Below are 25,814 nucleotides of genomic sequence, written 5' to 3'. Positions count from 1 at the left end.
TGAAAATGTCACCCAGGTATCTGTAGCACTGGAGTGGTCTGTTTGGGCATTTCATAAATAGAGTTTCCTCCCAGTCTGCCATGTAGATGTTCGCGTAGACCAAGGGCAAATTTTTTTTTTTTTTACCCATTGCTGTCCGCTGTATCTGTAGGTAGACTTGTGTGTTAAATTCAGAATTATTCCTGATGACACTGATTTCTAGTAATTGTAGGAGTTCAGTGTCTGGTCCATTGTGGTCTGGGTACCTTAGAATGGTGTTCTTTACTGCTCTCAGGCCCAGGTCTGTTGCAATGTTCGTGTATAGGCTGTTGATATCACTGGTGAACAGAGATCCTACACCTCGCAGCTAGCCTGTCTTCCTGTCATGGCCTCTCCATCAAAGTGGGAAACTCGTTCATTTTGCCTACTTCCTTAGCTAAGAGTCTGGGAGTGATGCTTGACTTAAGTCTTTCTGCGCTCCATTCTGAGCAGCATGATGAAATCTCGCGCCATTACGTCAATCATCCCCTTGTCCAGCGTATCCGTGCTGTATACGCTACCTGCCCATTGGTCACTTAGTAGCATTTTTAGTTTTATTTCTTCTGCTTCTGTTAGGAAAAAACGGACTATATATAGGGTTCAGTGCTATCCACGGTTTCAGGCATCCAGCGGGGGCCTCGGAACATATCTCCTGTGGATAAGAGGGTGCAACTGTCTCTTTACTCACTATATTTAATTGCACAATTTTATAACTTATAGTAATTTATTGTACTTTGAAGTAGTCTTTGAAAATTACTGTGTGGTGTGTTTGTATTTATCATCTTTTTTTGGTTTATTGTAGTAGTTTTCATTATGTATGGGGGTGTTTTCTTACCAATTTAAAATTGTTTTTTATTTGGTGTATTTGGTTATTTGCATTGTTTATATATTGTATCAAAATGTCTAAATGGGGGAGATGATGTGAAAAGAGAAACATGCAAAGAAAATGATAGGTAAGGTGTATAGCAACACCTTGGGAACAGGCCAGGGAACTGCCTCTCTTGTGCAGTAGAGTTGCCGGACAAGTTTATTTGTGTCTTTTTGCCATGGGGTATGTTTTTTTTTTGTGTGTGTTTTAAAGATTCCATCATGTAATGTTTACACTGCAGAGACTCATGGACAAAGTCAGGAAGCAAGGCAAATGGTCAGACATCAAGAACAAACAACAGGGAACAGGATAAATGCTGTTAGCATAGCAAAGCCAGATGTCTCAACAAGATGTATGGCTGAGGAGTGTCTTCTAAAGACAAGTATGCTGATTACCGTCAAGCGCTTAATCGGAGCCAGGTGCTGCCAATTGTGGTGCGGGTGGGGATGTGACAGTTTTATTGTAGATGTTTTAGTAGTGGCATGCCACTTTTTGTTGTTTATTTATTGAGTAAAGATTTTTAAACAGTTTAAGCGATGGCTGGGGAAATTTTCTGTGCCGCACTGGGCAGTTTGTTGCACCAGACACTTTTAACGTTCTGGTAATCCTCTCTGATCCATGGAGGGGATGAAGGTTTCAAAGATTTGAACCTTGCGGTGAGCTTTTAATTTGCTTTAAGTGGTTCCAATGTTCTCATAATCACCAGCAGTTTGTGCTGAAATCCAGCAACTGAATCCCTTCATTCTCATCCAGGGTTGGTTTTTTTTTTTTTTTTTTTATAGCCATATTCCAAGAATGAGGGGTACAGGCTTTTTTCAGCATGTTATTAATTACTGGCATTGTAATGACCATTGGAGGCAATATTCTAAATGACCATAAAGGGCGCACCTTTGGACAAACCCAGCTGTATTCGCCACACCTGTATTCAATCGAAGTCTTTAACAGAGTGAAGCAGAACAATAAAATTCACCTCAGGGATTGGTTCTTGTCCTTTACCCTTTAGATCTCCCCCATGGCTTTTTGAACCACACCCGCAACAACCGACTGGAAGAGTATCTGTGGTCAGCGTCCATCTGAATTGGGAAAGAATCTCCTGGTAAACTACTCCAAAACGATACATGGATCTACAGAAAAATATCTGAGTGAAGTATTTATGTGAGCATTTTAATAGCAAAATGGCAACCCATTATTTACAAATTACTGCAGCTGATCTAATGTTTTTACCTTGTCATTGTGGAATCTCACAAAAACTTCACGCCCCTCCTCGCACTTGTCCTTGATCCTTACTTTGTTCTTGCCATCTCTTTTATATCTTGTGTGTCTGACTTTCTAACCCTACCTTGGGTCCTCAAAATTAGCTCCTGCCCCCCAGTGGATATCAGCTCTGTGTTGCTGATAGAAAGGCTGCACTTGCATGCTAAATGGTTTTCTCTGGAAACCATGACAAGCATTAGTAAATTAAAATTCACACACGTACACGTTTTCAGAACCGCTTGTCCCATACGGGGTCGCGGGGCGTAAGGCCGGAGGGGGAGGGGACACACCCAGGACGGGACGCCAGTCCATCGCAAGGCACTCCAAGCAGGACTTGAACCCCAGACCCACCGCAGAGCAGGACTGTGGTCCAATCCACTGCGCCACCGCACCCCTACTAAATTATAATTCACTTCTTCCAGACTCACTGTGCCAGTTCTCTCCGAAGTTCATGTAAGGTGTGTAAATGTTCATGTGCTATAACTTTGAGATCATACCTGTTAAACTATGGATAAACCTTCACGCAGCTACTGCTGTACTGTAACAAATGTTTATATTAAATATATGTTTATATAAAACTAGGAATCATCAATATTCAGAAAATTTTATGCAGCTATTTGTGCAATGTACATTATTTTATATGGTGGAAAAAAGCTAACTTAAGAATTGCACATCTACATGTGTATATCTTTCTGCTAATACAATATGTGTATAAGTAAAACTTATCTTAGCTTGAACAAATGCAGCTGCATGGGAAACTTCTGTAGAATAAGTGAAAACCTTTTTTTTTTTTTAAAAAGAAAAAAAAAGGAAATCATTTCCCAAATTTGGTTGGGAAAACGGATTTTGTTTTGGCTACTGTTTTGTTTAGTGTGGGGTGTGTGGTATGAAGTGTGGAATTGCAGGTGGTTTTATTTTTAAAATTGGGTTATTTATTCACCTGTCAAGCATGCCTTTAGGCAGTGTACTATATACAACCACATCAACAGTCAGAGCGTGTTTGAGTTGCTTGGTTGTGGTGTGATGACTCTCCCCACGCGGCTTCATTGTGGAATTGCAGGTGGTCTTGAAACTTTAAAATTAGGTTGATTTCGTAACGTGTCTCAACACACTTTTAGGTAAATCTCCCTTTTCAAGGCATCCCTCTCTTGTGATTAAGCGGTGCACGGACTGTATTAATTTGAAATATGTTTTGGCTAATGTTCTCTTTAGTGTGGGGTTTGTGCTGTGAACTGTGTGCATTTTAAGACTGCTTGCTGCCATCATGTCCCTTTGTTGCACTCAAACATCAAATCTATTCTGCAAACTTACCATTTTTCACCTTTTTTTTTTTCCTTTTTCTTTTTTAAATAGTATTAATAAATATCAGTAAGTAGCACAATGTTGGGCTCAACTATTCGGAGTGGTAGAGAACAACATACACAATCACATCAACACTGAAAGACAATACAGAAAGTTGCCCGGTATAGATGAAGCCCAGTCTTACCTCCCTGTCTCTGTTGCAGCACCTGGACCAGGTCTTTGTCGTCCGCGAGAGCCCAGAGCCGGCCCTCAGCAGGTGCGCGTCACTTTCTTCACCGGCAGCGATTGTAATCCCTGTTTGTCTAGGGCCGCCTTCTCTGCCTCCTTCAACGTGTGGACCCGTGCCGGTCCGTGCGATGCTGGTGACGGATGCGTTGCTGGGAGGTATGTAAAAAGCCTTACGTATGCGTGTGTTTGCCTATAGGGTGTCTAGTTGTGGGGGAGAGGTGGAGCAAGAGTCCCACCTGTTGTCATGTTATAGTTGCTTTGTTGTGGTGTGATGGCATCCCATCGTGGCTTCATTGTGGAATTGCAGGTAGGCTTAAAATTTTAAAATTGGGTTAATTTGTTCACCTGTCTCGTCACGCATTTAGGCAGTGTACTGTACCCAATTTTAAAAATTTTTAACCCTACCTGCAATTCCACAATGAAGCCACGAGGGGGATGCCGTCACACCACAACAAAGCAACTATAACATGCTCTGACTGTTCGTGTGATTGGGTTAATTTGTTCACCTGTCTCGTCACGCATTTAGGCAGTGTACTGTACACAGTCACATCAACAGTCAGAGCATGTTTTCTTTAGTGTGTCTGTGTGTGTGTCCATTTTAAGACTGCTTGCTGCCATCATGTCCCTTTGTTGCACTCAAGCATCAAATCTATTTTACAAACTTGCCAAGTAACACAATGTTGGGCCCAACTATTCAGAGTGGTGTGTACGTTGCTGTCTGCAATCACATCAACAGCGAGAGACAATACAGAAAGGTCGCCCGGTACAGAAGGACCTCAGTCTTACCCCCCAGTCTCTGCTGCAGCGCCTGGAGGTTTTTGTAGTCCTCGAGAACCCAGGGCTGTCCCTCGCCAGGTGCGTGTCGGTTTGTTCACCAGAAGAGATTGTAATCCCCGTGTGTGTGTCCATTTTAAGACTGCTTGCTGCCATCATGTCCCTTTGTTGCACTCAACATCAAATCTATTCTGCAAACTTACCAAGTAACACAATGTTGGGCCCAACTATTCAGAGTGGTGTGTACGTTGCTGTCTGCAATCACATCAACAGTGAGAGACAATACAGAAAGGTCGCCTGGTACAGAAGGACCCCAGTCTCTGCTGCAGCGCCTGGAGGTTTTTGTAGTCCTCGAGAACCCAGGGCTGTCCCTCGCCAGGTGCGTGTCGGTTTGTTCACCAGAAGAGATTGTAATCCCCGTGTGTCCAGGCGTGCCTTCTCTGCCTCCTTCCATGTGTGGTCCCGTACCGGTCAGTGCGATGCTGGTGAAGGAGGCATTGCTGGGAGGTGTGTAAAAGCGTTTGTGCGTGCATGTGTGCGCCTGTGGGGTGTCTACTTGTGGGGGAGAGGTGGAGCAAGAGTCCCACCTGTTGTCAGAGCATGTTTTAGTTTCTTTGTTGTGGTGTGATCGCGTCCCCTCATGGCTCTAGTGTGGAATTGCAGGTGGTGTTGAAACTTTAAAATTAGGTTGATTTCGTAACCTGTCTCAACACACTTTTAGGTAAATCTCCCTTTTCAAGGCATCCCTCTCTTGTGATTAAGCGGTGCACGGACTGTATTAATTTGAAATATGTTTTGGCTAATGTTCTCTTTAGTGTGGGGTTTGTGCTGTGAACTGTGTGCATTTTAAGACTGCTTGCTGCCATCATGTCCCTTTGTTGCACTCAAACATCAAATCTATTCTGCAAACTTACCATTTTTCACCTTTTTTTTTTTTCCTTTTTCTTTTTTAAATAGTATTAATAAATATCAGTAAGTAGCACAATGTTGGGCTCAACTATTCGGAGTGGTAGAGAACAACATACACAATCACATCAACACTGAAAGACAATACAGAAAGTTGCCCGGTATAGATGAAGCCCAGTCTTACCTCCCTGTCTCTGTTGCAGCACCTGGACCAGGTCTTTGTCGTCCGCGAGAGCCCAGAGCCGGCCCTCAGCAGGTGCGCGTCACTTTCTTCACCGGCAGCGATTGTAATCCCTGTTTGTCTAGGGCCGCCTTCTCTGCCTCCTTCAACGTGTGGACCCGTGCCGGTCCGTGCGATGCTGGTGACGGATGCGTTGCTGGGAGGTATGTAAAAAGCCTTACGTATGCGTGTGTTTGCCTATAGGGTGTCTAGTTGTGGGGGAGAGGTGGAGCAAGAGTCCCACCTGTTGTCATGTTATAGTTGCTTTGTTGTGGTGTGATGGCATCCCATCGTGGCTTCATTGTGGAATTGCAGGTAGGCTTAAAATTTTAAAATTGGGTACATTGTACACTGCCTAAATGCGTGACGCATTAGCAGGTGTAACAATGTACCCAATTTTAAAAATTTTTAACCCTACCTGCAATTCCACAATGAAGCCACGAGGGGGATGCCGTCACACCACAACAAAGCAACTATAACATGCTCTGACTGTTCGTGTGATTGGGTTAATTTGTTCACCTGTCTCGTCACGCATTTAGGCAGTGTACTGTACACAGTCACATCAACAGTCAGAGCATGTTTTCTTTAGTGTGTCTGTGTGTGTGTCCATTTTAAGACTGCTTGCTGCCATCATGTCCCTTTGTTGCACTCAAGCATCAAATCTATTTTACAAACTTGCCAAGTAACACAATGTTGGGCCCAACTATTCAGAGTGGTGTGTACGTTGCTGTCTGCAATCACATCAACAGCGAGAGACAATACAGAAAGGTCGCCCGGTACAGAAGGACCTCAGTCTTACCCCCCAGTCTCTGCTGCAGCGCCTGGAGGTTTTTGTAGTCCTCGAGAACCCAGGGCTGTCCCTCGCCAGGTGCGTGTCGGTTTGTTCACCAGAAGAGATTGTAATCCCCGTGTGTCCAGGCGTGCCTTCTCTGCCTCCTTCCATGTGTGGTCCCGTACCGGTCAGTGCGATGCTGGTGAAGGAGGCATTGCTGGGAGGTGTGTAAAAGCGTTTGTGCGTGCATGTGTGCGCCTGTGGGGTGTCTACTTGTGGGGGAGAGGTGGAGCAAGAGTCCCACCTGTTGTCAGAGCATGTTTTAGTTTCTTTGTTGTGGTGTGATCGCGTCCCCTCATGGCTCTAGTGTGGAATTGCAGGTGGTGTTGAAACTTTAAAATTAGGTTGATTTCGTAACCTGTCTCAACACACTTTTAGGTAAATCTCCCTTTTCAAGGCATCCCTCTCTTGTGATTAAGCGGTGCACGGACTGTATTAATTTGAAATATGTTTTGGCTAATGTTCTCTTTAGTGTGGGGTTTGTGCTGTGAACTGTGTGCATTTTAAGACTGCTTGCTGCCATCATGTCCCTTTGTTGCACTCAAACATCAAATCTATTCTGCAAACTTACCATTTTTCACCTTTTTTTTTTTCCTTTTTCTTTTTTAAATAGTATTAATAAATATCAGTAAGTAGCACAATGTTGGGCTCAACTATTCGGAGTGGTAGAGAACAACATACACAATCACATCAACACTGAAAGACAATACAGAAAGTTGCCCGGTATAGATGAAGCCCAGTCTTACCTCCCTGTCTCTGTTGCAGCACCTGGACCAGGTCTTTGTCGTCCGCGAGAGCCCAGAGCCGGCCCTCAGCAGGTGCGCGTCACTTTCTTCACCGGCAGCGATTGTAATCCCTGTTTGTCTAGGGCCGCCTTCTCTGCCTCCTTCAACGTGTGGACCCGTGCCGGTCCGTGCGATGCTGGTGACGGATGCGTTGCTGGGAGGTATGTAAAAAGCCTTACGTATGCGTGTGTTTGCCTATAGGGTGTCTAGTTGTGGGGGAGAGGTGGAGCAAGAGTCCCACCTGTTGTCATGTTATAGTTGCTTTGTTGTGGTGTGATGGCATCCCATCGTGGCTTCATTGTGGAATTGCAGGTAGGCTTAAAATTTTAAAATTGGGTTAATTGTTCACCTGTCTCGTCACTGCAGTTACGGCAGTGTACATGTACCCAATTTTAAAAATTTTTAACCCTACCTGCAATTCCACAATGAAGCCACGAGGGGGATGCCGTCACACCACAACAAAGCAACTATAACATGCTCTGACTGTTCGTGTGATTGGGTTAATTTGTTCACCTGTCTCGTCACGCATTTAGGCAGTGTACTGTACACAGTCACATCAACAGTCAGAGCATGTTTTCTTTAGTGTGTCTGTGTGTGTGTCCATTTTAAGACTGCTTGCTGCCATCATGTCCCTTTGTTGCACTCAAGCATCAAATCTATTTTACAAACTTGCCAAGTAACACAATGTTGGGCCCAACTATTCAGAGTGGTGTGTACGTTGCTGTCTGCAATCACATCAACAGCGAGAGACAATACAGAAAGGTCGCCCGGTACAGAAGGACCTCAGTCTTACCCCCCAGTCTCTGCTGCAGCGCCTGGAGGTTTTTGTAGTCCTCGAGAACCCAGGGCTGTCCCTCGCCAGGTGCGTGTCGGTTTGTTCACCAGAAGAGATTGTAATCCCCGTGTGTCCAGGCGTGCCTTCTCTGCCTCCTTCCATGTGTGGTCCCGTACCGGTCAGTGCGATGCTGGTGAAGGAGGCATTGCTGGGAGGTGTGTAAAAGCGTTTGTGCGTGCATGTGTGCGCCTGTGGGGTGTCTACTTGTGGGGGAGAGGTGGAGCAAGAGTCCCACCTGTTGTCAGAGCATGTTTTAGTTTCTTTGTTGTGGTGTGATCGCGTCCCCTCATGGCTCTAGTGTGGAATTGCAGGTGGTGTTGAAACTTTAAAATTAGGTTGATTTCGTAACCTGTCTCAACACACTTTTAGGTAAATCTCCCTTTTCAAGGCATCCCTCTCTTGTGATTAAGCGGTGCACGGACTGTATTAATTTGAAATATGTTTTGGCTAATGTTCTCTTTAGTGTGGGGTTTGTGCTGTGAACTGTGTGCATTTTAAGACTGCTTGCTGCCATCATGTCCCTTTGTTGCACTCAAACATCAAATCTATTCTGCAAACTTACCATTTTTCACCTTTTTTTTTTTTCCTTTTTCTTTTTTAAATAGTATTAATAAATATCAGTAAGTAGCACAATGTTGGGCTCAACTATTCGGAGTGGTAGAGAACAACATACACAATCACATCAACACTGAAAGACAATACAGAAAGTTGCCCGGTATAGATGAAGCCCAGTCTTACCTCCCTGTCTCTGTTGCAGCACCTGGACCAGGTCTTTGTCGTCCGCGAGAGCCCAGAGCCGGCCCTCAGCAGGTGCGCGTCACTTTCTTCACCGGCAGCGATTGTAATCCCTGTTTGTCTAGGGCCGCCTTCTCTGCCTCCTTCAACGTGTGGACCCGTGCCGGTCCGTGCGATGCTGGTGACGGATGCGTTGCTGGGAGGTATGTAAAAAGCCTTACGTATGCGTGTGTTTGCCTATAGGGTGTCTAGTTGTGGGGGAGAGGTGGAGCAAGAGTCCCACCTGTTGTCATGTTATAGTTGCTTTGTTGTGGTGTGATGGCATCCCATCGTGGCTTCATTGTGGAATTGCAGGTAGGCTTAAAATTTTAAAATTGGGTTAATTGTTCACCTGTCTCGTCACGCATTTAGGCAGTGTACTGTACCCAATTTTAAAAATTTTTAACCCTACCTGCAATTCCACAATGAAGCCACGAGGGGGATGCCGTCACACCACAACAAAGCAACTATAACATGCTCTGACTGTTCGTGTGATTGGGTTAATTTGTTCACCTGTCTCGTCACGCATTTAGGCAGTGTACTGTACACAGTCACATCAACAGTCAGAGCATGTTTTCTTTAGTGTGTCTGTGTGTGTGTGTCCATTTTAAGACTGCTTGCTGCCATCATGTCCCTTTGTTGCACTCAAGCATCAAATCTATTTTACAAACTTGCCAAGTAACACAATGTTGGGCCCAACTATTCAGAGTGGTGTGTACGTTGCTGTCTGCAATCACATCAACAGCGAGAGACAATACAGAAAGGTCGCCCGGTACAGAAGGACCTCAGTCTTACCCCCAGTCTCTGCTGCAGCGCCTGGAGGTTTTTGTAGTCCTCGAGAACCCAGGGCTGTCCCTCGCCAGGTGCGTGTCGGTTTGCTCACCAGAAGAGATTGTAATCCCCGTGTGTCCAGGCGTGCCTTCTCTGCCTCCTTCCATGTGTGGTCCCGTACCGGTCAGTGCGATGCTGGTGAAGGAGGCATTGCTGGGAGGTGTGTAAAAGCGTTTGTGCGTGCATGTGTGCGCCTGTGGGGTGTCTACTTGTGGGGGAGAGGTGGAGCAAGAGTCCCACCTGTTGTCAGAGCATGTTTTAGTTTCTTTGTTGTGGTGTGATCGCGTCCCCTCATGGCTCTAGTGTGGAATTGCAGGTGGTGTTGAAACTTTAAAATTAGGTTGATTTCGTAACCTGTCTCAACACACTTTTAGGTAAATCTCCCTTTTCAAGGCATCCCTCTCTTGTGATTAAGCGGTGCACGGACTGTATTAATTTGAAATATGTTTTGGCTAATGTTCTCTTTAGTGTGGGGTTTGTGCTGTGAACTGTGTGCATTTTAAGACTGCTTGCTGCCATCATGTCCCTTTGTTGCACTCAAACATCAAATCTATTCTGCAAACTTACCATTTTTCACCTTTTTTTTTTTCCTTTTTCTTTTTTAAATAGTATTAATAAATATCAGTAAGTAGCACAATGTTGGGCTCAACTATTCGGAGTGGTAGAGAACAACATACACAATCACATCAACACTGAAAGACAATACAGAAAGTTGCCCGGTATAGATGAAGCCCAGTCTTACCTCCCTGTCTCTGTTGCAGCACCTGGACCAGGTCTTTGTCGTCCGCGAGAGCCCAGAGCCGGCCCTCAGCAGGTGCGCGTCACTTTCTTCACCGGCAGCGATTGTAATCCCTGTTTGTCTAGGGCCGCCTTCTCTGCCTCCTTCAACGTGTGGACCCGTGCCGGTCCGTGCGATGCTGGTGACGGATGCGTTGCTGGGAGGTATGTAAAAAGCCTTACGTATGCGTGTGTTTGCCTATAGGGTGTCTAGTTGTGGGGGAGAGGTGGAGCAAGAGTCCCACCTGTTGTCATGTTATAGTTGCTTTGTTGTGGTGTGATGGCATCCCATCGTGGCTTCATTGTGGAATTGCAGGTAGGGTTAAAAATTTTTAAAATTGGGTTAATTTGTTCACCTGTCTCGTCACGCATTTAGGCAGTGTACTGTACCCAATTTTAAAAATTTTTAACCCTACCTGCAATTCCACAATGAAGGCACGAGGGGGATGCCGTCACACCACAACAAAGCAACTATAACATGCTCTGACTGTTCGTGTGATTGGGTTAATTTGTTCACCTGTCTCGTCACGCATTTAGGCAGTGTACTGTACACAGTCACATCAACAGTCAGAGCATGTTTTCTTTAGTGTGTCTGTGTGTGTGTCCATTTTAAGACTGCTTGCTGCCATCATGTCCCTTTGTTGCACTCAAGCATCAAATCTATTTTACAAACTTGCCAAGTAACACAATGTTGGGCCCAACTATTCAGAGTGGTGTGTACGTTGCTGTCTGCAATCACATCAACAGCGAGAGACAATACAGAAAGGTCGCCCGGTACAGAAGGACCTCAGTCTTACCCCCAGTCTCTGCTGCAGCGCCTGGAGGTTTTTGTAGTCCTCGAGAACCCAGGGCTGTCCCTCGCCAGGTGCGTGTCGGTTTGTTCACCAGAAGAGATTGTAATCCCCGTGTGTCCAGGCGTGCCTTCTCTGCCTCCTTCCATGTGTGGTCCCGTACCGGTCAGTGCGATGCTGGTGAAGGAGGCATTGCTGGGAGGTGTGTAAAAGCGTTTGTGCGTGCATGTGTGCGCCTGTGGGGTGTCTACTTGTGGGGGAGAGGTGGAGCAAGAGTCCCACCTGTTGTCAGAGCATGTTTTAGTTTCTTTGTTGTGGTGTGATCGCGTCCCCTCATGGCTCTAGTGTGGAATTGCAGGTGGTGTTGAAACTTTAAAATTAGGTTGATTTCGTAACCTGTCTCAACACACTTTTAGGTAAATCTCCCTTTTCAAGGCATCCCTCTCTTGTGATTAAGCGGTGCACGGACTGTATTAATTTGAAATATGTTTTGGCTAATGTTCTCTTTAGTGTGGGGTTTGTGCTGTGAACTGTGTGCATTTTAAGACTGCTTGCTGCCATCATGTCCCTTTGTTGCACTCAAACATCAAATCTATTCTGCAAACTTACCATTTTTCACCTTTTTTTTTTTTCCTTTTTCTTTTTTAAATAGTATTAATAAATATCAGTAAGTAGCACAATGTTGGGCTCAACTATTCGGAGTGGTAGAGAACAACATACACAATCACATCAACACTGAAAGACAATACAGAAAGTTGCCCGGTATAGATGAAGCCCAGTCTTACCTCCCTGTCTCTGTTGCAGCACCTGGACCAGGTCTTTGTCGTCCGCGAGAGCCCAGAGCCGGCCCTCAGCAGGTGCGCGTCACTTTCTTCACCGGCAGCGATTGTAATCCCTGTTTGTCTAGGGCCGCCTTCTCTGCCTCCTTCAACGTGTGGACCCGTGCCGGTCCGTGCGATGCTGGTGACGGATGCGTTGCTGGGAGGTATGTAAAAAGCCTTACGTATGCGTGTGTTTGCCTATAGGGTGTCTAGTTGTGGGGGAGAGGTGGAGCAAGAGTCCCACCTGTTGTCATGTTATAGTTGCTTTGTTGTGGTGTGATGGCATCCCATCGTGGCTTCATTGTGGAATTGCAGGTAGGCTTAAAATTTTAAAATTGGGTTAATTTGTTCACCTGTCTCGTCACGCATTTAGGCAGTGTACTGTACCCAATTTTAAAAATTTTTAACCCTACCTGCAATTCCACAATGAAGGCACGAGGGGGATGCCGTCACACCACAACAAAGCAACTATAACATGCTCTGACTGTTCGTGTGATTGGGTTAATTTGTTCACCTGTCTCGTCACGCATTTAGGCAGTGTACTGTACACAGTCACATCAACAGTCAGAGCATGTTTTCTTTAGTGTGTGTGTGTGTGTGTCCATTTTAAGACTGCTTGCTGCCATCATGTCCCTTTGTTGCACTCAAGCATCAAATCTATTTTACAAACTTGCCAAGTAACACAATGTTGGGCCCAACTATTCAGAGTGGTGTGTACGTTGCTGTCTGCAATCACATCAACAGCGAGAGACAATACAGAAAGGTCGCCCGGTACAGAAGGACCTCAGTCTTACCCCCCAGTCTCTGCTGCAGCGCCTGGAGGTTTTTGTAGTCCTCGAGAACCCAGGGCTGTCCCTCGCCAGGTGCGTGTCGGTTTGTTCACCAGAAGAGATTGTAATCCCCGTGTGTCCAGGCGTGCCTTCTCTGCCTCCTTCCATGTGTGGTCCCGTACCGGTCAGTGCGATGCTGGTGAAGGAGGCATTGCTGGGAGGTGTGTAAAAGCGTTTGTGCGTGCATGTGTGCGCCTGTGGGGTGTCTACTTGTGGGGGAGAGGTGGAGCAAGAGTCCCACCTGTTGTCAGAGCATGTTTTAGTTTCTTTGTTGTGGTGTGATCGCGTCCCCTCATGGCTCTAGTGTGGAATTGCAGGTGGTGTTGAAACTTTAAAATTAGGTTGATTTCGTAACCTGTCTCAACACACTTTTAGGTAAATCTCCCTTTTCAAGGCATCCCTCTCTTGTGATTAAGCGGTGCACGGACTGTATTAATTTGAAATATGTTTTGGCTAATGTTCTCTTTAGTGTGGGGTTTGTGCTGTGAACTGTGTGCATTTTAAGACTGCTTGCTGCCATCATGTCCCTTTGTTGCACTCAAACATCAAATCTATTCTGCAAACTTACCATTTTTCACCTTTTTTTTTTTTCCTTTTTCTTTTTTAAATAGTATTAATAAATATCAGTAAGTAGCACAATGTTGGGCTCAACTATTCGGAGTGGTAGAGAACAACATACACAATCACATCAACACTGAAAGACAATACAGAAAGTTGCCCGGTATAGATGAAGCCCAGTCTTACCTCCCTGTCTCTGTTGCAGCACCTGGACCAGGTCTTTGTCGTCCGCGAGAGCCCAGAGCCGGCCCTCAGCAGGTGCGCGTCACTTTCTTCACCGGCAGCGATTGTAATCCCTGTTTGTCTAGGGCCGCCTTCTCTGCCTCCTTCAACGTGTGGACCCGTGCCGGTCCGTGCGATGCTGGTGACGGATGCGTTGCTGGGAGGTATGTAAAAAGCCTTACGTATGCGTGTGTTTGCCTATAGGGTGTCTAGTTGTGGGGGAGAGGTGGAGCAAGAGTCCCACCTGTTGTCATGTTATAGTTGCTTTGTTGTGGTGTGATGGCATCCCATCGTGGCTTCATTGTGGAATTGCAGGTAGGCTTAAAATTTTAAAATTGGGTTAATTGTTCACCTGTCTCGTCACGCATTTAGGCAGTGTACAATGTACCCAATTTTAAAAATTTTTAACCCTACCTGCAATTCCACAATGAAGCCACGAGGGGGATGCCGTCACACCACAACAAAGCAACTATAACATGCTCTGACTGTTCGTGTGATTGGGTTAATTTGTTCACCTGTCTCGTCACGCATTTAGGCAGTGTACTGTACACAGTCACATCAACAGTCAGAGCATGTTTTCTTTAGTGTGTCTGTGTGTGTGTCCATTTTAAGACTGCTTGCTGCCATCATGTCCCTTTGTTGCACTCAAGCATCAAATCTATTTTACAAACTTGCCAAGTAACACAATGTTGGGCCCAACTATTCAGAGTGGTGTGTACGTTGCTGTCTGCAATCACATCAACAGCGAGAGACAATACAGAAAGGTCGCCCGGTACAGAAGGACCTCAGTCTTACCCCCAGTCTCTGCTGCAGCGCCTGGAGGTTTTTGTAGTCCTCGAGAACCCAGGGCTGTCCCTCGCCAGGTGCGTGTCGGTTTGTTCACCAGAAGAGATTGTAATCCCCGTGTGTCCAGGCGTGCCTTCTCTGCCTCCTTCCATGTGTGGTCCCGTACCGGTCAGTGCGATGCTGGTGAAGGAGGCATTGCTGGGAGGTGTGTAAAAGCGTTTGTGCGTGCATGTGTGCGCCTGTGGGGTGTCTACTTGTGGGGGAGAGGTGGAGCAAGAGTCCCACCTGTTGTCAGAGCATGTTTTAGTTTCTTTGTTGTGGTGTGATCGCGTCCCCTCATGGCTCTAGTGTGGAATTGCAGGTGGTGTTGAAACTTTAAAATTAGGTTGATTTCGTAACCTGTCTCAACACACTTTTAGGTAAATCTCCCTTTTCAAGGCATCCCTCTCTTGTGATTAAGCGGTGCACGGACTGTATTAATTTGAAATATGTTTTGGCTAATGTTCTCTTTAGTGTGGGGTTTGTGCTGTGAACTGTGTGCATTTTAAGACTGCTTGCTGCCATCATGTCCCTTTGTTGCACTCAAACATCAAATCTATTCTGCAAACTTACCATTTTTCACCTTTTTTTTTTTTCCTTTTTCTTTTTTAAATAGTATTAATAAATATCAGTAAGTAGCACAATGTTGGGCTCAACTATTCGGAGTGGTAGAGAACAACATACACAATCACATCAACACTGAAAGACAATACAGAAAGTTGCCCGGTATAGATGAAGCCCAGTCTTACCTCCCTGTCTCTGTTGCAGCACCTGGACCAGGTCTTTGTCGTCCGCGAGAGCCCAGAGCCGGCCCTCAGCAGGTGCGCGTCACTTTCTTCACCGGCAGCGATTGTAATCCCTGTTTGTCTAGGGCCGCCTTCTCTGCCTCCTTCAACGTGTGGACCCGTGCCGGTCCGTGCGATGCTGGTGACGGATGCGTTGCTGGGAGGTATGTAAAAAGCCTTACGTATGCGTGTGTTTGCCTATAGGGTGTCTAGTTGTGGGGGAGAGGTGGAGCAAGAGTCCCACCTGTTGTCATGTTATAGTTGCTTTGTTGTGGTGTGATGGCATCCCATCGTGGCTTCATTGTGGAATTGCAGGTAGGCTTAAAATTTTAAAATTGGGTACATTGTACACTGTCTCGTCAATGCAGTGACGAGACAGGTGAACAATGTACCCAATTTTAAAAATTTTTAACCCTACCTGCAATTCCACAATGAAGCCACGAGGGGGATGCCGTCACACCACAACAAAGCAACTATAACATGCTCTGACTGTTCGTGTGATTGGGTTAATTTGTTCACCTGTCTCGTCACGCATTTAGGCAGTGTACTGTACACAGTCACATCAACAGTCAGAGCATGTTTTCTTTAGTGTGTCTGTGTGTGTGTCCATTTTAAGACTGCTTGCTGCCATCATGTCCCTTTGTTGCACTCAAGCATCAAATCTATTTTACAAACTTGCCAAGTAACACAATGTTGGGCCCAACTATTCAGAGTGGTGTGTACGTTGCTGTCTGCAATCACATCAACAGCGAGAGACAATACAGAAAGGTCGCCCGGTACAGAAGGACCTCAGTCTTACCCCCCAGTCTCTGCTGCAGCGCCTGGAGGTTTTTGTAGTCCTCGAGAACCCAGGGCTGTCCCTCGCCAGGTGCGTGTCGGTTTGTTCACCAGAAGAGATTGTAATCCCCGTGTGTCCAGGCGTGCCTTCTCTGCCTCCTTCCATGTGTGGTCCCGTACCGGTCAGTGCGATGCTGGTGAAGGAGGCATTGCTGGGAGGTGTGTAAAAGCGTTTGTGCGTGCATGTGTGCGCCTGTGGGGTGTCTACTTGTGGGGGAGAGGTGGAGCAAGAGTCCCACCTGTTGTCAGAGCATGTTTTAGTTTCTTTGTTGTGGTGTGATCGCGTCCCCTCATGGCTCTAGTGTGGAATTGCAGGTGGTGTTGAAACTTTAAAATTAGGTTGATTTCGTAACCTGTCTCAACACACTTTTAGGTAAATCTCCCTTTTCAAGGCATCCCTCTCTTGTGATTAAGCGGTGCACGGACTGTATTAATTTGAAATATGTTTTGGCTAATGTTCTCTTTAGTGTGGGGTTTGTGCTGTGAACTGTGTGCATTTTAAGACTGCTTGCTGCCATCATGTCCCTTTGTTGCACTCAAACATCAAATCTATTCTGCAAACTTACCATTTTTCACCTTTTTTTTTTTTCCTTTTTCTTTTTTAAATAGTATTAATAAATATCAGTAAGTAGCACAATGTTGGGCTCAACTATTCGGAGTGGTAGAGAACAACATACACAATCACATCAACACTGAAAGACAATACAGAAAGTTGCCCGGTATAGATGAAGCCCAGTCTTACCTCCCTGTCTCTGTTGCAGCACCTGGACCAGGTCTTTGTCGTCCGCGAGAGCCCAGAGCCGGCCCTCAGCAGGTGCGCGTCACTTTCTTCACCGGCAGCGATTGTAATCCCTGTTTGTCTAGGGCCGCCTTCTCTGCCTCCTTCAACGTGTGGACCCGTGCCGGTCCGTGCGATGCTGGTGACGGATGCGTTGCTGGGAGGTATGTAAAAAGCCTTACGTATGCGTGTGTTTGCCTATAGGGTGTCTAGTTGTGGGGGAGAGGTGGAGCAAGAGTCCCACCTGTTGTCATGTTATAGTTGCTTTGTTGTGGTGTGATGGCATCCCATCGTGGCTTCATTGTGGAATTGCAGGTAGGCTTAAAATTTTAAAATTGGGTTAATTTGTTCACCTGTCTCGTCACGCATTTAGGCAGTGTACTGTACCCAATTTTAAAAATTTTTAACCCTACCTGCAATTCCACAATGAAGGCACGAGGGGGATGCCGTCACACCACAACAAAGCAACTATAACATGCTCTGACTGTTCGTGTGATTGGGTTAATTTGTTCACCTGTCTCGTCACGCATTTAGGCAGTGTACTGTACACAGTCACATCAACAGTCAGAGCATGTTTTCTTTAGTGTGTCTGTGTGTGTGTCCATTTTAAGACTGCTTGCTGCCATCATGTCCCTTTGTTGCACTCAAGCATCAAATCTATTTTACAAACTTGCCAAGTAACACAATGTTGGGCCCAACTATTCAGAGTGGTGTGTACGTTGCTGTCTGCAATCACATCAACAGCGAGAGACAATACAGAAAGGTCGCCCGGTACAGAAGGACCTCAGTCTTACCCCCCAGTCTCTGCTGCAGCGCCTGGAGGTTTTTGTAGTCCTCGAGAACCCAGGGCTGTCCCTCGCCAGGTGCGTGTCGGTTTGTTCACCAGAAGAGATTGTAATCCCCGTGTGTCCAGGCGTGCCTTCTCTGCCTCCTTCCATGTGTGGTCCCGTACCGGTCAGTGCGATGCTGGTGAAGGAGGCATTGCTGGGAGGTGTGTAAAAGCGTTTGTGCGTGCATGTGTGCGCCTGTGGGGTGTCTACTTGTGGGGGAGAGGTGGAGCAAGAGTCCCACCTGTTGTCAGAGCATGTTTTAGTTTCTTTGTTGTGGTGTGATCGCGTCCCCTCATGGCTCTAGTGTGGAATTGCAGGTGGTGTTGAAACTTTAAAATTAGGTTGATTTCGTAACCTGTCTCAACACACTTTTAGGTAAATCTCCCTTTTCAAGGCATCCCTCTCTTGTGATTAAGCGGTGCACGGACTGTATTAATTTGAAATATGTTTTGGCTAATGTTCTCTTTAGTGTGGGGTTTGTGCTGTGAACTGTGTGCATTTTAAGACTGCTTGCTGCCATCATGTCCCTTTGTTGCACTCAAACATCAAATCTATTCTGCAAACTTACCATTTTTCACCTTTTTTTTTTTTCCTTTTTCTTTTTTAAATAGTATTAATAAATATCAGTAAGTAGCACAATGTTGGGCTCAACTATTCGGAGTGGTAGAGAACAACATACACAATCACATCAACACTGAAAGACAATACAGAAAGTTGCCCGGTATAGATGAAGCCCAGTCTTACCTCCCTGTCTCTGTTGCAGCACCTGGACCAGGTCTTTGTCGTCCGCGAGAGCCCAGAGCCGGCCCTCAGCAGGTGCGCGTCACTTTCTTCACCGGCAGCGATTGTAATCCCTGTTTGTCTAGGGCCGCCTTCTCTGCCTCCTTCAACGTGTGGACCCGTGCCGGTCCGTGCGATGCTGGTGACGGATGCGTTGCTGGGAGGTATGTAAAAAGCCTTACGTATGCGTGTGTTTGCCTATAGGGTGTCTAGTTGTGGGGGAGAGGTGGAGCAAGAGTCCCACCTGTTGTCATGTTATAGTTGCTTTGTTGTGGTGTGATGGCATCCCATCGTGGCTTCATTGTGGAATTGCAGGTAGGCTTAAAATTTTAAAATTGGGTACAGTACACTGCCTAAATGCGTGACGAGACAGGTGAACAAATTAACCCAATTTTAAAAATTTTTAACCCTACCTGCAATTCCACAATGAAGCCACGAGGGGGATGCCGTCACACCACAACAAAGCAACTATAACATGCTCTGACTGTTCGTGTGATTGGGTTAATTTGTTCACCTGTCTCGTCACGCATTTAGGCAGTGTACTGTACACAGTCACATCAACAGTCAGAGCATGTTTTCTTTAGTGTGTCTGTGTGTGTGTCCATTTTAAGACTGCTTGCTGCCATCATGTCCCTTTGTTGCACTCAAGCATCAAATCTATTTTACAAACTTGCCAAGTAACACAATGTTGGGCCCAACTATTCAGAGTGGTGTGTACGTTGCTGTCTGCAATCACATCAACAGCGAGAGACAATACAGAAAGGTCGCCCGGTACAGAAGGACCTCAGTCTTACCCCCCAGTCTCTGCTGCAGCGCCTGGAGGTTTTTGTAGTCCTCGAGAACCCAGGGCTGTCCCTCGCCAGGTGCGTGTCGGTTTGTTCACCAGAAGAGATTGTAATCCCCGTGTGTCCAGGCGTGCCTTCTCTGCCTCCTTCCATGTGTGGTCCCGTACCGGTCAGTGCGATGCTGGTGAAGGAGGCATTGCTGGGAGGTGTGTAAAAGCGTTTGTGCGTGCATGTGTGCGCCTGTGGGGTGTCTACTTGTGGGGGAGAGGTGGAGCAAGAGTCCCACCTGTTGTCAGAGCATGTTTTAGTTTCTTTGTTGTGGTGTGATCGCGTCCCCTCATGGCTCTAGTGTGGAATTGCAGGTGGTGTTGAAACTTTAAAATTAGGTTGATTTCGTAACCTGTCTCAACACACTTTTAGGTAAATCTCCCTTTTCAAGGCATCCCTCTCTTGTGATTAAGCGGTGCACGGACTGTATTAATTTGAAATATGTTTTGGCTAATGTTCTCTTTAGTGTGGGGTTTGTGCTGTGAACTGTGTGCATTTTAAGACTGCTTGCTGCCATCATGTCCCTTTGTTGCACTCAAACATCAAATCTATTCTGCAAACTTACCATTTTTCACCTTTTTTTTTTTTTCCTTTTTCTTTTTTAAATAGTATTAATAAATATCAGTAAGTAGCACAATGTTGGGCTCAACTATTCGGAGTGGTAGAGAACAACATACACAATCACATCAACACTGAAAGACAATACAGAAAGTTGCCCGGTATAGATGAAGCCCAGTCTTACCTCCCTGTCTCTGTTGCAGCACCTGGACCAGGTCTTTGTCGTCCGCGAGAGCCCAGAGCCGGCCCTCAGCAGGTGCGCGTCACTTTCTTCACCGGCAGCGATTGTAATCCCTGTTTGTCTAGGGCCGCCTTCTCTGCCTCCTTCAACGTGTGGACCCGTGCCGGTCCGTGCGATGCTGGTGACGGATGCGTTGCTGGGAGGTATGTAAAAAGCCTTACGTATGCGTGTGTTTGCCTATAGGGTGTCTAGTTGTGGGGGAGAGGTGGAGCAAGAGTCCCACCTGTTGTCATGTTATAGTTGCTTTGTTGTGGTGTGATGGCATCCCATCGTGGCTTCATTGTGGAATTGCAGGTAGGCTTAAAATTTTAAAATTGGGTACATTGTACACTGCCTAAATGCGTGACGAGACAGGTGAACAAATTAACCCAATTTTAAAAATTTTTAACCCTACCTGCAATTCCACAATGAAGCCACGAGGGGGATGCCGTCACACCACAACAAAGCAACTATAACATGCTCTGACTGTTCGTGTGATTGGGTTAATTTGTTCACCTGTCTCGTCACGCATTTAGGCAGTGTACTGTACAGTCACATCAACAGTCAGAGCATGTTTTCTTTAGTGTGTGTGTGTGTGTGTCCATTTTAAGACTGTTTGCTGCCATCATGTCCCTTTGTTGCACTCAAGCATCAAATCTATTTTACAAACTTGCCAAGTAACACAATGTTGGGCCCAACTATTCAGAGTGGTGTGTACGTTGCTGTCTGCAATCACATCAACAGTGAGAGACAATACAGAAAGGTCGCCCGGTACAGAAGGACCTCAGTCTTACCCCCCAGTCTCTGCTGCAGCGCCTGGAGGTTTTTGTAGTCCTCGAGAACCCAGGGCTGTCCCTCGCCAGGTGCGTGTCGGTTTGTTCACCAGAAGAGATTGTAATCCCCGTGTGTCCAGGCGTGCCTTCTCTGCCTCCTTCCATGTGTGGTCCCGTACCGGTCAGTGCGATGCTGGTGAAGGAGGCATTGCTGGGAGGTGTGTAAAAGCGTTTGTGCGTGCATGTGTGCGCCTGTGGGGTGTCTACTTGTGGGGGAGAGGTGGAGCAAGAGTCCCACCTGTTGTCAGAGCATGTTTTAGTTTCTTTGTTGTGGTGTGATCGCGTCCCCTCATGGCTCTAGTGTGGAATTGCAGGTGGTGTTGAAACTTTAAAATTAGGTTGATTTCGTAACCTGTCTCAGCACACTTTTAGGTAAATCTCCCTTTTCAAGGCATCCCTCTCTTGTGATTAAGCGGTGCACGGACTGTATTAATTTGAAATATGTTTTGGCTAATGTTCTCTTTAGTGTGGGGTTTGTGCTGTGAACTGTGTGCATTTTAAGACTGCTTGCTGCCATCATGTCCCTTTGTTGCACTCAAACATCAAATCTATTCTGCAAACTTACCATTTTTCACCTTTTTTTTTTTTTCTTTTTCTTTTTTAAATAGTATTAATAAATATCAGTAAGTAGCACAATGTTGGGCTCAACTATTCGGAGTGGTAGAGAACAACATACACAATCACATCAACACTGAAAGACAATACAGAAAGTTGCCCGGTATAGATGAAGCCCAGTCTTACCTCCCTGTCTCTGTTGCAGCACCTGGACCAGGTCTTTGTCGTCCGCGAGAGCCCAGAGCCGGCCCTCAGCAGGTGCGCGTCACTTTCTTCACCGGCAGCGATTGTAATCCCTGTTTGTCTAGGGCCGCCTTCTCTGCCTCCTTCAACGTGTGGACCCGTGCCGGTCCGTGCGATGCTGGTGACGGATGCGTTGCTGGGAGGTATGTAAAAAGCCTTACGTATGCGTGTGTTTGCCTATAGGGTGTCTAGTTGTGGGGGAGAGGTGGAGCAAGAGTCCCACCTGTTGTCATGTTATAGTTGCTTTGTTGTGGTGTGATGGCATCCCATCGTGGCTTCATTGTGGAATTGCAGGTAGGCTTAAAATTTTAAAATTGGGTTACATTGTACACCTGTCTCGTCAATGCAGTTACGAGACAGTGTACAATGTACCCAATTTTAAAAATTTTTAACCCTACCTGCAATTCCACAATGAAGCCACGAGGGGGATGCCGTCACACCACAACAAAGCAACTATAACATGCTCTGACTGTTCGTGTGATTGGGTTAATTTGTTCACCTGTCTCGTCACGCATTTAGGCAGTGTACTGTACACAGTCACATCAACAGTCAGAGCATGTTTTCTTTAGTGTGTCTGTGTGTGTGTCCATTTTAAGACTGCTTGCTGCCATCATGTCCCTTTGTTGCACTCAAGCATCAAATCTATTTTACAAACTTGCCAAGTAACACAATGTTGGGCCCAACTATTCAGAGTGGTGTGTACGTTGCTGTCTGCAATCACATCAACAGCGAGAGACAATACAGAAAGGTCGCCCGGTACAGAAGGACCTCAGTCTTACCCCCCAGTCTCTGCTGCAGCGCCTGGAGGTTTTTGTAGTCCTCGAGAACCCAGGGCTGTCCCTCGCCAGGTGCGTGTCGGTTTGTTCACCAGAAGAGATTGTAATTCCCGTGTGTCCAGGCGTGCCTTCTCTGCCTCCTTCCATGTGTGGTCCCGTACCGGTCAGTGCGATGCTGGTGAAGGAGGCATTGCTGGGAGGTGTGTAAAAGCGTTTGTGCGTGCATGTGTGCGCCTGTGGGGTGTCTACTTGTGGGGGAGAGGTGGAGCAAGAGTCCCACCTGTTGTCAGAGCATGTTTTAGTTTCTTTGTTGTGGTGTGATCGCGTCCCCTCATGGCTCTAGTGTGGAATTGCAGGTGGTGTTGAAACTTTAAAATTAGGTTGATTTCGTAACCTGTCTCAACACACTTTTAGGTAAATCTCCCTTTTCAAGGCATCCCTCTCTTGTGATTAAGCGGTGCACGGACTGTATTAATTTGAAATATGTTTTGGCTAATGTTCTCTTTAGTGTGGGGTTTGTGCTGTGAACTGTGTGCATTTTAAGACTGCTTGCTGCCATCATGTCCCTTTGTTGCACTCAAACATCAAATCTATTCTGCAAACTTACCATTTTTCACCTTTTTTTTTTTTTCCTTTTTCTTTTTTAAATAGTATTAATAAATATCAGTAAGTAGCACAATGTTGGGCTCAACTATTCGGAGTGGTAGAGAACAACATACACAATCACATCAACACTGAAAGACAATACAGAAAGTTGCCCGGTATAGATGAAGCCCAGTCTTACCTCCCTGTCTCTGTTGCAGCACCTGGACCAGGTCTTTGTCGTCCGCGAGAGCCCAGAGCCGGCCCTCAGCAGGTGCGCGTCACTTTCTTCACCGGCAGCGATTGTAATCCCTGTTTGTCTAGGGCCGCCTTCTCTGCCTCCTTCAACGTGTGGACCCGTGCCGGTCCGTGCGATGCTGGTGACGGATGCGTTGCTGGGAGGTATGTAAAAAGCCTTACGTATGCGTGTGTTTGCCTATAGGGTGTCTAGTTGTGGGGGAGAGGTGGAGCAAGAGTCCCACCTGTTGTCATGTTATAGTTGCTTTGTTGTGGTGTGATGGCATCCCATCGTGGCTTCATTGTGGAATTGCAGGTAGGCTTAAAATTTTAAAATTGGGTTAATTTGTTCACCTGTCTCGTCACGCATTTAGGCAGTGTACTGTACCCAATTTTAAAAATTTTTAACCCTACCTGCAATTCCACAATGAAGGCACGAGGGGGATGCCGTCACACCACAACAAAGCAACTATAACATGCTCTGACTGTTCGTGTGATTGGGTTAATTTGTTCACCTGTCTCGTCACGCATTTAGGCAGTGTACTGTACACAGTCACATCAACAGTCAGAGCATGTTTTCTTTAGTGTGTCTGTGTGTGTGTCCATTTTAAGACTGCTTGCTGCCATCATGTCCCTTTGTTGCACTCAAGCATCAAATCTATTTTACAAACTTGCCAAGTAACACAATGTTGGGCCCAACTATTCAGAGTGGTGTGTACGTTGCTGTCTGCAATCACATCAACAGCGAGAGACAATACAGAAAGGTCGCCCGGTACAGAAGGACCTCAGTCTTACCCCCCAGTCTCTGCTGCAGCGCCTGGAGGTTTTTGTAGTCCTCGAGAACCCAGGGCTGTCCCTCGCCAGGTGCGTGTCGGTTTGTTCACCAGAAGAGATTGTAATCCCCGTGTGTCCAGGCGTGCCTTCTCTGCCTCCTTCCATGTGTGGTCCCGTACCGGTCAGTGCGATGCTGGTGAAGGAGGCATTGCTGGGAGGTGTGTAAAAGCGTTTGTGCGTGCATGTGTGCGCCTGTGGGGTGTCTACTTGTGGGGGAGAGGTGGAGCAAGAGTCCCACCTGTTGTCAGAGCATGTTTTAGTTTCTTTGTTGTGGTGTGATCGCGTCCCCTCATGGCTCTAGTGTGGAATTGCAGGTGGTGTTGAAACTTTAAAATTAGGTTGATTTCGTAACCTGTCTCAACACACTTTTAGGTAAATCTCCCTTTTCAAGGCATCCCTCTCTTGTGATTAAGCGGTGCACGGACTGTATTAATTTGAAATATGTTTTGGCTAATGTTCTCTTTAGTGTGGGGTTTGTGCTGTGAACTGTGTGCATTTTAAGACTGCTTGCTGCCATCATGTCCCTTTGTTGCACTCAAACATCAAATCTATTCTGCAAACTTACCATTTTTCACCTTTTTTTTTTTTTCCTTTTTCTTTTTTAAATAGTATTAATAAATATCAGTAAGTAGCACAATGTTGGGCTCAACTATTCGGAGTGGTAGAGAACAACATACACAATCACATCAACACTGAAAGACAATACAGAAAGTTGCCCGGTATAGATGAAGCCCAGTCTTACCTCCCTGTCTCTGTTGCAGCACCTGGACCAGGTCTTTGTCGTCCGCGAGAGCCCAGAGCCGGCCCTCAGCAGGTGCGCGTCACTTTCTTCACCGGCAGCGATTGTAATCCCTGTTTGTCTAGGGCCGCCTTCTCTGCCTCCTTCAACGTGTGGACCCGTGCCGGTCCGTGCGATGCTGGTGACGGATGCGTTGCTGGGAGGTATGTAAAAAGCCTTACGTATGCGTGTGTTTGCCTATAGGGTGTCTAGTTGTGGGGGAGAGGTGGAGCAAGAGTCCCACCTGTTGTCATGTTATAGTTGCTTTGTTGTGGTGTGATGGCATCCCATCGTGGCTTCATTGTGGAATTGCAGGTAGGCTTAAAATTTTAAAATTGGGTACATTGTACACTGCCTAAATGCGTGACGAGACAGGTGAACAAATTAACCCAATTTTAAAAATTTTTAACCCTACCTGCAATTCCACAATGAAGCCACGAGGGGGATGCCGTCACACCACAACAAAGCAACTATAACATGCTCTGACTGTTCGTGTGATTGGGTTAATTTGTTCACCTGTCTCGTCACGCATTTAGGCAGTGTACTGTACACAGTCACATCAACAGTCAGAGCATGTTTTCTTTAGTGTGTCTGTGTGTGTGTCCATTTTAAGACTGTTTGCTGCCATCATGTCCCTTTGTTGCACTCAAGCATCAAATCTATTTTACAAACTTGCCAAGTAACACAATGTTGGGCCCAACTATTCAGAGTGGTGTGTACGTTGCTGTCTGCAATCACATCAACAGCGAGAGACAATACAGAAAGGTCGCCCGGTACAGAAGGACCTCAGTCTTACCCCCCAGTCTCTGCTGCAGCGCCTGGAGGTTTTTGTAGTCCTCGAGAACCCAGGGCTGTCCCTCGCCAGGTGCGTGTCGGTTTGTTCACCAGAAGAGATTGTAATCCC

Source organism: Scleropages formosus, chromosome 6 (assembly GCF_900964775.1).
Source record: "Scleropages formosus chromosome 6, fSclFor1.1, whole genome shotgun sequence".
Classification (NCBI taxonomy): domain Eukaryota; kingdom Metazoa; phylum Chordata; class Actinopteri; order Osteoglossiformes; family Osteoglossidae; genus Scleropages; species Scleropages formosus.
Note: the sequence above shows the minus strand (reverse complement) of the source record.